Source organism: Nycticebus coucang, chromosome 3 (assembly GCF_027406575.1).
Source record: "Nycticebus coucang isolate mNycCou1 chromosome 3, mNycCou1.pri, whole genome shotgun sequence".
In the NCBI taxonomy this organism is placed as follows: Eukaryota; Metazoa; Chordata; class Mammalia; order Primates; family Lorisidae; genus Nycticebus; species Nycticebus coucang.
This window is the reverse complement of record NC_069782.1, coordinates 47644887-47653995: the sequence shown is the minus strand read 5'-3', so window position 1 is coordinate 47653995 and position 9109 is coordinate 47644887.

Genomic DNA, 9109 nt, shown 5'->3' with positions numbered 1-9109 from the left:
AAACTACTAGATAAAAGAATAAGTAAATCAACATTTGGGGAAAAAAAAAAAAAGGACTTGTGAAAACAGGAGTTCCAACAAGAGAAAGGTAAAGAAAATCCCCTAGATGCCAACACAGGATAACCCCATGGTAAATTCTACATAACTGTTTTAGAAAGGTTGGATTAGAAGATTAAGCATTGGGGATTTCTGGGAAGATGGCCAACTGGTAGCAACCTTCGGCAGAGGTTCCTGAGCAGAGGGAGAAAAACTGGGTGTAATCAGACTCTATGAAGCCAAAGGTGGGAAGCTGAGAAAAGAGAGAAGTTTGCCATGCTTTAACTCCAAGGAAGAGCATTCAAGAAAACACATTACAGGTAAAAACCTACCAACTAGAGGATGTGAGACCCCTCCCCCATGCAGAAGACACACCACAGGCTATCTGTGAGTGAGCAGGGAATAAAAGACCTCTCATTTTACCTTGCTGGAGAGAGCCACTAAACACCAGGTGTCTTTCTCCAGGGAGGTCCCACTTATGAACTTAGACATGACCCTGCCAGGCATAAAATTTAACAGATATTTTCCCCAACAAGTCCAAACTGCTAGTCCACCCTTCCCCCATCACATGGCCATCTGAAATTCTGCCCCCTGCAGAGTGCAGAGTGTTTTGTCTTTTCTTAAGAGATCTGGCCATAGTTTGAATTGCCAACCATCAGGACAGAATCTGTGACTAATGGGGAAGAGTGAGTATGTGGGAAGACAGGGACACTTAGAGGGGGGAGGACCAGTTCCCTGGTTATGAGTCTACCTGGACAGTGGTGGTGTTGACCCTTGGATCTGTTTCTGGTGGGATGGGGCACAGAACTTCCAACTCTGATGATGGGATAGTGGTTGCCCCCTGTGGACTGAGTTTGGCAGGCAGGGCTGGTCCCTTAGACCCTGCTGGGCCTGTCAGTAGAGGCTTTCCAGGCATGGACTGAGACCTGAGGGCAAGGGCATGATCCCCTGACTCTTACAGAACCCTCAAGCAGTATCCTGATGGGTGTGAATCACAACCTGAGGGCTAGGAAGTGGTCCCCTGTCTCAAGCAGGGCAGTGAGCAGAGGTGGACTGAGACCTGTGGATGTGCCTTGGTGTCCTGACTCCAACATAACCTGTGCACAGATTCTTGCCTGCCAGTGGACTGAGACTGGCAGGCAGAGCATGATCCTCTGACTCCAACTGGTCTGGAAAGCAGAGGCTAGCTGGGTGAGGACTGAGACCAGTGTGCAGGTGCATGGCTCCTGGATCCAACTTGGCCTGTGAGCAGAGAAGTGGACCACAGTGTGGAGTGAGTCTGACCAGCAGGGGTGTGGATCCCTGCCTCCAATTGTGCTGTTGGGTATCCTAGAATCCCTCTCTGCTGAGCAGGTTTTGCACTGCGTGAGACAATTTCATTGGAACTCATGTTTCGGGTTGTCCACTTGAGGACATTCTTAGGGTGACCTTCAAAGTTCTGTAGTGGAAAAGAACTGAAGGTTGGGTACTGGGCACCACAGCAGTTTGTATCTCTTCACAGTCGAGATTTAAACCTTATAATGTGACTTCTTAGGATAGGGTAGAGGTTGGCTGAGTCAGCTTGTGCAATCTCACCAAGTAGGTCCTCGGAGTCTCTGACCAAAACTCTGAACGGGGCCTTTGTAAGGTTGTAGGAGATAAGCCACTATTACAAAGCCTAGCTTTTGGTAAGGAACTATGTCTACTACCTGGGAACCCCAATTCAATCTCACACTCCCAGTTCAAATAATCAAATGAGGGAAAATAAACATGCTACGGACCTGAGAAAATAACTCTGACAACATGAATAACCAGAGTAGTTCACCACCACCCCCCCCAAAGAAATGATGAAGGAGATAGAACTGAAGATGCCATGCATAGACAAATGGCAGCAATGTCAGAAACCAAATTCAGAATATGGATAGCTAATAAGATAAATAAAATGGGAGAAAAGATAGAAATTGAATTCCAAAGAGTAGTTCTAAAGTTGTTTCAAGAAATGAATGAATTCAAAGACCAAGTCACCAAAGATATGGACATAATGAGAAAAGAGATAGCAGAGCTCAAGGAAACAAAAAAGTTGTTAAGGAGCTCTGAAATACAGTTGAATCCTTCAGTAATAGAGTTGACCAGCAGAAGTAAGGATCTCTGAAACTGAAGACAAAGCTTTTTAATGTTCCCAAACACTCAAAAAGGCAGACAAATGGAAAGCAAAAACTGGTCATTCCCTGACAGAGTTGTGGGATCACTCCAAAAATTCAAACATTCTTCTTATAAGAATTCCCAAAGAAGAAGAGGATGGTCCTAAAGGTACAGATACTCTACTGAAAAAGATTTTGGAGGAGAATGTCCCAAGCATTGCAAGATTTACAATGGTGCTGGAGAACACCAGCAAAACTCAAAAGAAGTAAAGCACTTCCTAGACTCATTGTGTTTAACTTTGCCAAAGTCAAGATGAAGGAGAAAATTCTGCAAGCAGCCAGACATGAGAAAAGCATCACCTACAAAGGGAGAAGTATCAGAATGACTATAGATCTCTCAACCGAAATGTTTCAAGCCAGAATAGGATGGTCATCGACCTTCAGTCTCCTAAACAAAACAACTTCCAGCCCAGGATCCTGTATCCAGCTAAACTGAGTTTCATTTGTGATGGAGAAATCAAATACTTTAATGATATACACATGTTGAAGAAATTTGCCATAACTCAACCAGCTCTCTAGGATATTCTCAGACCTATCCTCCACAATGACCAGCACAATGCTCAACCTCCAAAGTAATCTTACTCAGAGATTACTTCCATAATACTGGCAAATGGAAACCAGAGAAAATCAGGGGTTGCAATTTTAGTCACAGATACAATGGGCTTTAAATCAACAAAGATACAGAAAGATAAGGATGGTCACTACATATTTGTCAAGGGAAACACCCAACATGAAGTGATTTTGATAGTTAACATTTATGCACCCTACCCAAATGCTCCTCAGTTCATAAAGCAAAACCTAATGGATATGAACAACTTGATATCTTCCTGCACTATAATAGTTGGAGATTTTAACACCCCTTCAACAGTTTTGGATACATCCTCCAAGAAGAAACTAAACAAAGAAATATTAGAATTAAACCTGATTCTAGAACAAATGGACTTTATAGACCTCTACAGATCAATTCATCCTAATAAAACTGAATACATATTCTTCTCATCAGCCCATGGGTCATCCTCCAAAATAGATCATATTCTAGGACACAACTCTAACCTCAGTGAATTTTAAAAAATAGAAATTATTCCTTGTATCTTCTCAGACAACCGTGGAATAAAAGTCAAACTCAACAGAAACAGGAATCTTCATACTCAAACAAAGTCATGGAAACTAAATAATCTTAGGCTGAATGATAGCTGGGTTAAAGACAAGATTAAAGAGGAAATCACCAAATGTTTTGAACAAAATGATAATGAAGACTCAAATGATCAAAACCTGTGGGATACTGCAAAGGCAGTCCTAAGAGGGAAATTTGGCTTTGGAAGCCTTCATCAAGAAAACAAAAAGAGAGGATGACAACAATGTAATGGATCATCTCAAGCAACTGGTAAAGGAAGAACACTCCAACACCAAACCTGGCAGAAGAAAAGAAATAACCAAATTAGGGCAGAATCAAATGAAATTGAAAACAAAAGAATCATTCAGAAGATCAACAAAATAAAAAGTTGGTTTTTGAAACAATGAACAAAATTGATAATCTTTTGGCCAACCTAAACAGAAACAGAAAAGTAAAATCTCTAATATTGTCTATGTGAAACAATAAAGCAGAAATAATAACAGACACCTTAGAAACACACAAAAAAAAATCCTCAATGATTACTACAAAAATCTCTATTCCCAGAAATATGAAAATCTGAAGGGAATGGACCAATATCTGGAAGCACACCACTTTCCTAGACTCAACCAGAAAGAATTAGAAATCTTGAATAGACCTGTGTCAATCACTGAAATAGCAAGACCTATGTCAATCACTGAAATAGCATCCACAATACAAAACCTCCCTAAGAAGAAAAGTCTAGGACCAGATGGCTTCACATCTGAATTCTATCAAACCTTTCAAGAGGAACTAGTACCTATATTATACAACCTTTTCCAAAGCATAGAAAAAGAAAGAATACTTCCCAACACATTCTATGAAGCAAATATTACCCTGATCCCCAAACAAGGAAAGAATCCAATAAAGTAAAAAAATTAGAGACCAATATTATTAATGAATATCAATGGAAAAATACTCAATAACATCTCAGTAAACAGAATTCAACAACACATCAAACTAATTATACACCATGATCAAGTTGGTTTTAATCCAGGGTGGCAGGGTTGGTTCTACACACACCAATCTATAAATATAATACATCACATCAATAAAATAAACAACAAAGACCATCTGATTCTCTGAATTGATGCAGAGAAAGCCTTTGATAATATCCAACATCTTTTCATGATCAGAACACTTAAGAAAATAGGCATAGAAGGGACGTTTCTTAAACTGATAGGGGCCATCTACAGTTAACCCATAGCCAATATCATATTTAATAGTGTAAAATTGAAAACATTTTCACTCAGATCAGGAGGAATGAGACAAGGATGCCCACTGTCTCCACTGCTATTCAACCTAGTAATAGAAGTCTTAGCTGTTGTAATCAGGCAAGAGAAGGTGATCAAGGGTATCCAAATAGAGTCAGAGGAGATCAAACTCTCACTCTTCACTGATGATATCATCCTATACCTTGAAAATCCCAGGGACTCAACTTCAAAACCCTTAGAAGGGATTAAGGAATGCAGCAGGATCTCAGGATTCAAAAACAATACTTACAAGTCAGTAGCTTTTATATATGCTAAGAATAGTAAAGATGAAAATATAGTCAAGGACTCTATTCCCTTTAGAGTAGTGCCAAAGAAGATGAAATATCTGAGAATTTACCTAACAAAGGATGTGAATGATCTCTATAAAAAGAACTATGAAACTCTGATAAAATATGAAGATATTAACAAATGGAAAAACATACCATGTTCATGGCTGGGAAGAATCAACTTTGTTAAAATGTCCCTACTATCCAAAGCAATATACAAATTTAATGCATTCCCTATTAAAGCGGCACTGTCATACTTTAAAGATCTGGATAAAATAGTACTTCATTTCATATGGAATCAGAAAATAACCTCAAGTAGCCAAGATATTACTCAGAAATAAAAACAAATCAGGAGGAATCATTATTTGTTTCCATACAACTACGTCTCAATTTTTGTGCCAGTACCATGCTGTTTTGATCACTATAGATTATAGTATAGTCTGAAGTCTTCTAATCGCCTTCTCAGACTATACTATATAATCTATAGTGATCAAAACAGCATGGCACTGGCACAAAAATTGAGAGGTAGTTGTATAGAACAGAATAGAGAACCAAGATGAAGCCAGACACATTGTCATTTGACCTTTATAAGTCTATCAAAAACATAAATTGGGGTAAAGACTCCCTATTTAACAAATGGTGCTGGGTGAATTGGCTAGCAACTTGTAGAAGACTGAAACTGGACACATGCCTTTCACCATTAACAAAAATTGACTCTCACTGGATAAAAGATTTAAACTTAAGACATGAAACTATAAGAATTCTTGGAGAGAGTGCAGGGGAAACACTTGAAGAAATTGGCCTGGGAGAATCTTTTATGAGGAGGACCTCCCTGGGTAATTGAAGCAACACCAAAAATACATTACTGGGATCTGATCAAACTAAAAGGCTTCTGCACAGCCAAGAATACAGTAAGTAAATAAAGCATATAGCCCTCAGAATGGGAGAAGATATTTGCAGGTTATGTTTCTGTCAAAGGTTTGATAACCAGAATCCACAGAAAACTCAATAAGAAAAGAACAAGTGATCCCATTTCATCGTGGGCAAAAAACTTGAACAGAAGATTCTCTGAAGAAGACAGGTGCTTGGTTACAGACACATGAAAAAATGCTCATCATCTTTAATCATCAGAGAAATGCAAATCAAAACCACTTTGAGATATCATCTAACTCCAGTAAGATTAGTCCACATAACAAAATCTCAAAACTGCAGATGTTGGTATGGATATGGAGAAAGGGAAACACTTTTGCACTGGTAGTAGGAATGCAAACTAGTATGTCCCTTCTGGAAAGAAGTTTGCAAAACACTTAGGGAACTTAAAGTAGACCTGCCATTCGATGCTGCAATTCCTCTACTAGGTATATATTTAAATGACCAAAAAGCATTTTGTAGCAAAGACATTTGCACAAGAATGTTTATTGCAGACCAATTCATAACTGCCAACTCATGGAAGCAGCCCAAGTGCCCATTGACTCATGAATGGATTAACAAATTGTGGTATATGTATACCGTGAAATATTATGCAGCCATAAAAAAGATGGGGACTTCACCTCTTTTATGTTTACATGGATGTAGCTGGATGATATTCTTCTTAGTAAAGTATCTCAAGAATGGAAGAAAAAATATCCAATGTATTCAACACTATTATGAAATCAATATATAATCACCCACACTTTCACATGAATGATAAAACACAATTATAGCCCAGAAAGAAGGACAGAAGTGGAGGGCAAGTGAAGGGGAGGGCCTTGGATGGGTGGAGGGATGGTAATCAGTGGGACTTCACCTTTTGTGCATATTGCAAGGGTACATGTCAAATATGTTAAGAGAATAAATGACTAAACAGAGTTAACTCAAGTAAAATAAAGGTTATGGTAACCAGTTTGATGTAAACATTCCTAATTGCATATAAAATCAGAACATTGTACCCCATAAATGCAGTAATGTACACAGTTATGATTTAATAAAAAAGTAAATTTTTAATCCATTTGCAAAAAAAAAAAAAAAAATGAGGCATCATAGAAAAGTGTTTGAGAGCACAACCTTTGAAGTACTATACCTGCCTCATCAGCTGCATGATCTCAAACAGCCCCTTAACTCTCTCTGCTTCTCCTCAATTTACGGCCCCAAAATATGAATGATGAGTACCTACCTTGTTAATGTTATTAAAATTATGTAAATTGCTTAATATTTGGAAAGAATCTTTGAATGGAGCCCAGCAGAGGGAAAACACTGTGAACAAGTTCATTTTTTCCCCATTGTTACATATTTCATGATACCCAGGATCTATGATTGAGGTATCTAGAGTGTCCAGAATGGTGTATGTAGTAGTTACTCAATGAATGGTGTTAACTAAGTGAATGAACATACTTTGTAAATCTTCCTTCTATGAACACATATGATGAGATGATAATAACAGCATTTTTATCTACATGAAATATTTCATTATGGAAACCTATTTTTCATAACTATCTAGGGAGTTGGCCCTATCATAATAGAATCACTTACTAGTGCACCAGTATCTACTAACAACATAATATATTAAGAACAATTTTAAATTAAATCCTCCTATAAAGAAATATTAATTCATTACCATTATGACTAAATCTCTAGGTACATGTTTCAGTGTGTATATCCATTTTCAAATCCTCTAGTATAGATGTCAAAGGTTGGTAATAAACTGCTCTTAGAAATATCACATTGAGAAATAATTGCTTGTACCTATTTATCAATGCATTATCATATTAAAAGTTATGATTATATTGTTATTTATTATGTAAAAAGAAAAGTTTTTTCATATTTCTTAACATCTTAACTGTGCATTAAGATGTTTTAGATTCAATTACATGCATAAAAATACATTTATTTTAAATATCTGTAATTTTCTAAGTGTGTTGATGTATTTCTTTCATTGAAAATAAAGGATAAAATACAAAACACAAGAAGAAAAAATTAATTTTAATCTTTCACTTCAGCCAACTCAGAATATTTATAGCTATATTTTTATAGAACTGGGATCATCTTGTATCTTCAGGTTTAAAGACAATAAACTTTTTTTAAAATTCAGATTAATGTGAGGGTACAAACAATTAGTTTACAATGTTTGCATTTGTTAGATAGAGTCCTTGTTGTAGTTGTGTCCCACACCTAGGAGGGTGTACCCTTACATTTTGCCCACCAATCCTTCCTCTTCCTCTCTCCCTCCTTCCCTCTTCTCCCAACTTGAACTGAATTAAGTTTTTCTCTTATGTGGACATGTATAAGATCATCTACTGCACATATCAGTATTGAATACATTGGATACTTGTTTTTCAATTCTTGTGATACTTAACTAAGAAGAATGTGTTTCAACTCCATTCAGGCTAATACAAAATATGTAAATTCTCCATCTTTTATGGCTCAATAGTATTCAATGGTATACATATTCCACAGTCTATTGATCCAATCCTGGGTTGATGGGCATGTAGGTTGTTTCCACATATTGGCCTTTGTAAATGGAGCTGCCAAAAACATTCTGGTGCAAATGTCTTTAGGAGAAAAATGACTTTTTTTCTTCTGGGTAGATTCCTAGTAATGCGACTGTGGGATCAAATGAGAAGTTTATTTTAAGTTCTTTAAAGATTCTCCACACTTCTTTTCTTTCTTTTTTTTTTTTTCTTTATTGTTGGGGATTCATTCAGGATACAATAAGCCAGGTTACACTGATTACAATTGTTAGGTAAAGTCCCTCTTGCAATCATGTCTTGCCCCCAGAAAGTATGACACACACCAAGGTCCCACCACACTCCCTCTTTCTGCTTTTCCTCCCCCCCATAACCTTAATTGTCTTTAATCGTCCTCATATCAAAATCAAGTACATAGGATTCCTGCTTCTCCATTCTTGTGATGCTTTACTAAGAATAATGTCTTCCACTTCCATCCAGGTTAATACAAAGGATGTAAAGTCTCCATTTTTTAAAATAGCTGAATAGTATTCTATGGTATACATATGCCACAGCTTGTTAATCCATTCCTGGGTCGGTGGGCATTTAGGCTGTTTCCACATTTTGGCGATTGTAAATTGAGCTGCAATAAACAGTCTAGTACAAGTGTCCTTATGATAAAAGAATTTTCTTCCTTCTGAGTAGATGCCAAGTAATGGCATTGCAGGATCAAATGGGAGGTCTAGCTTGAGTGCTTTGAGGTTTCTCCAAATTTCCTTCC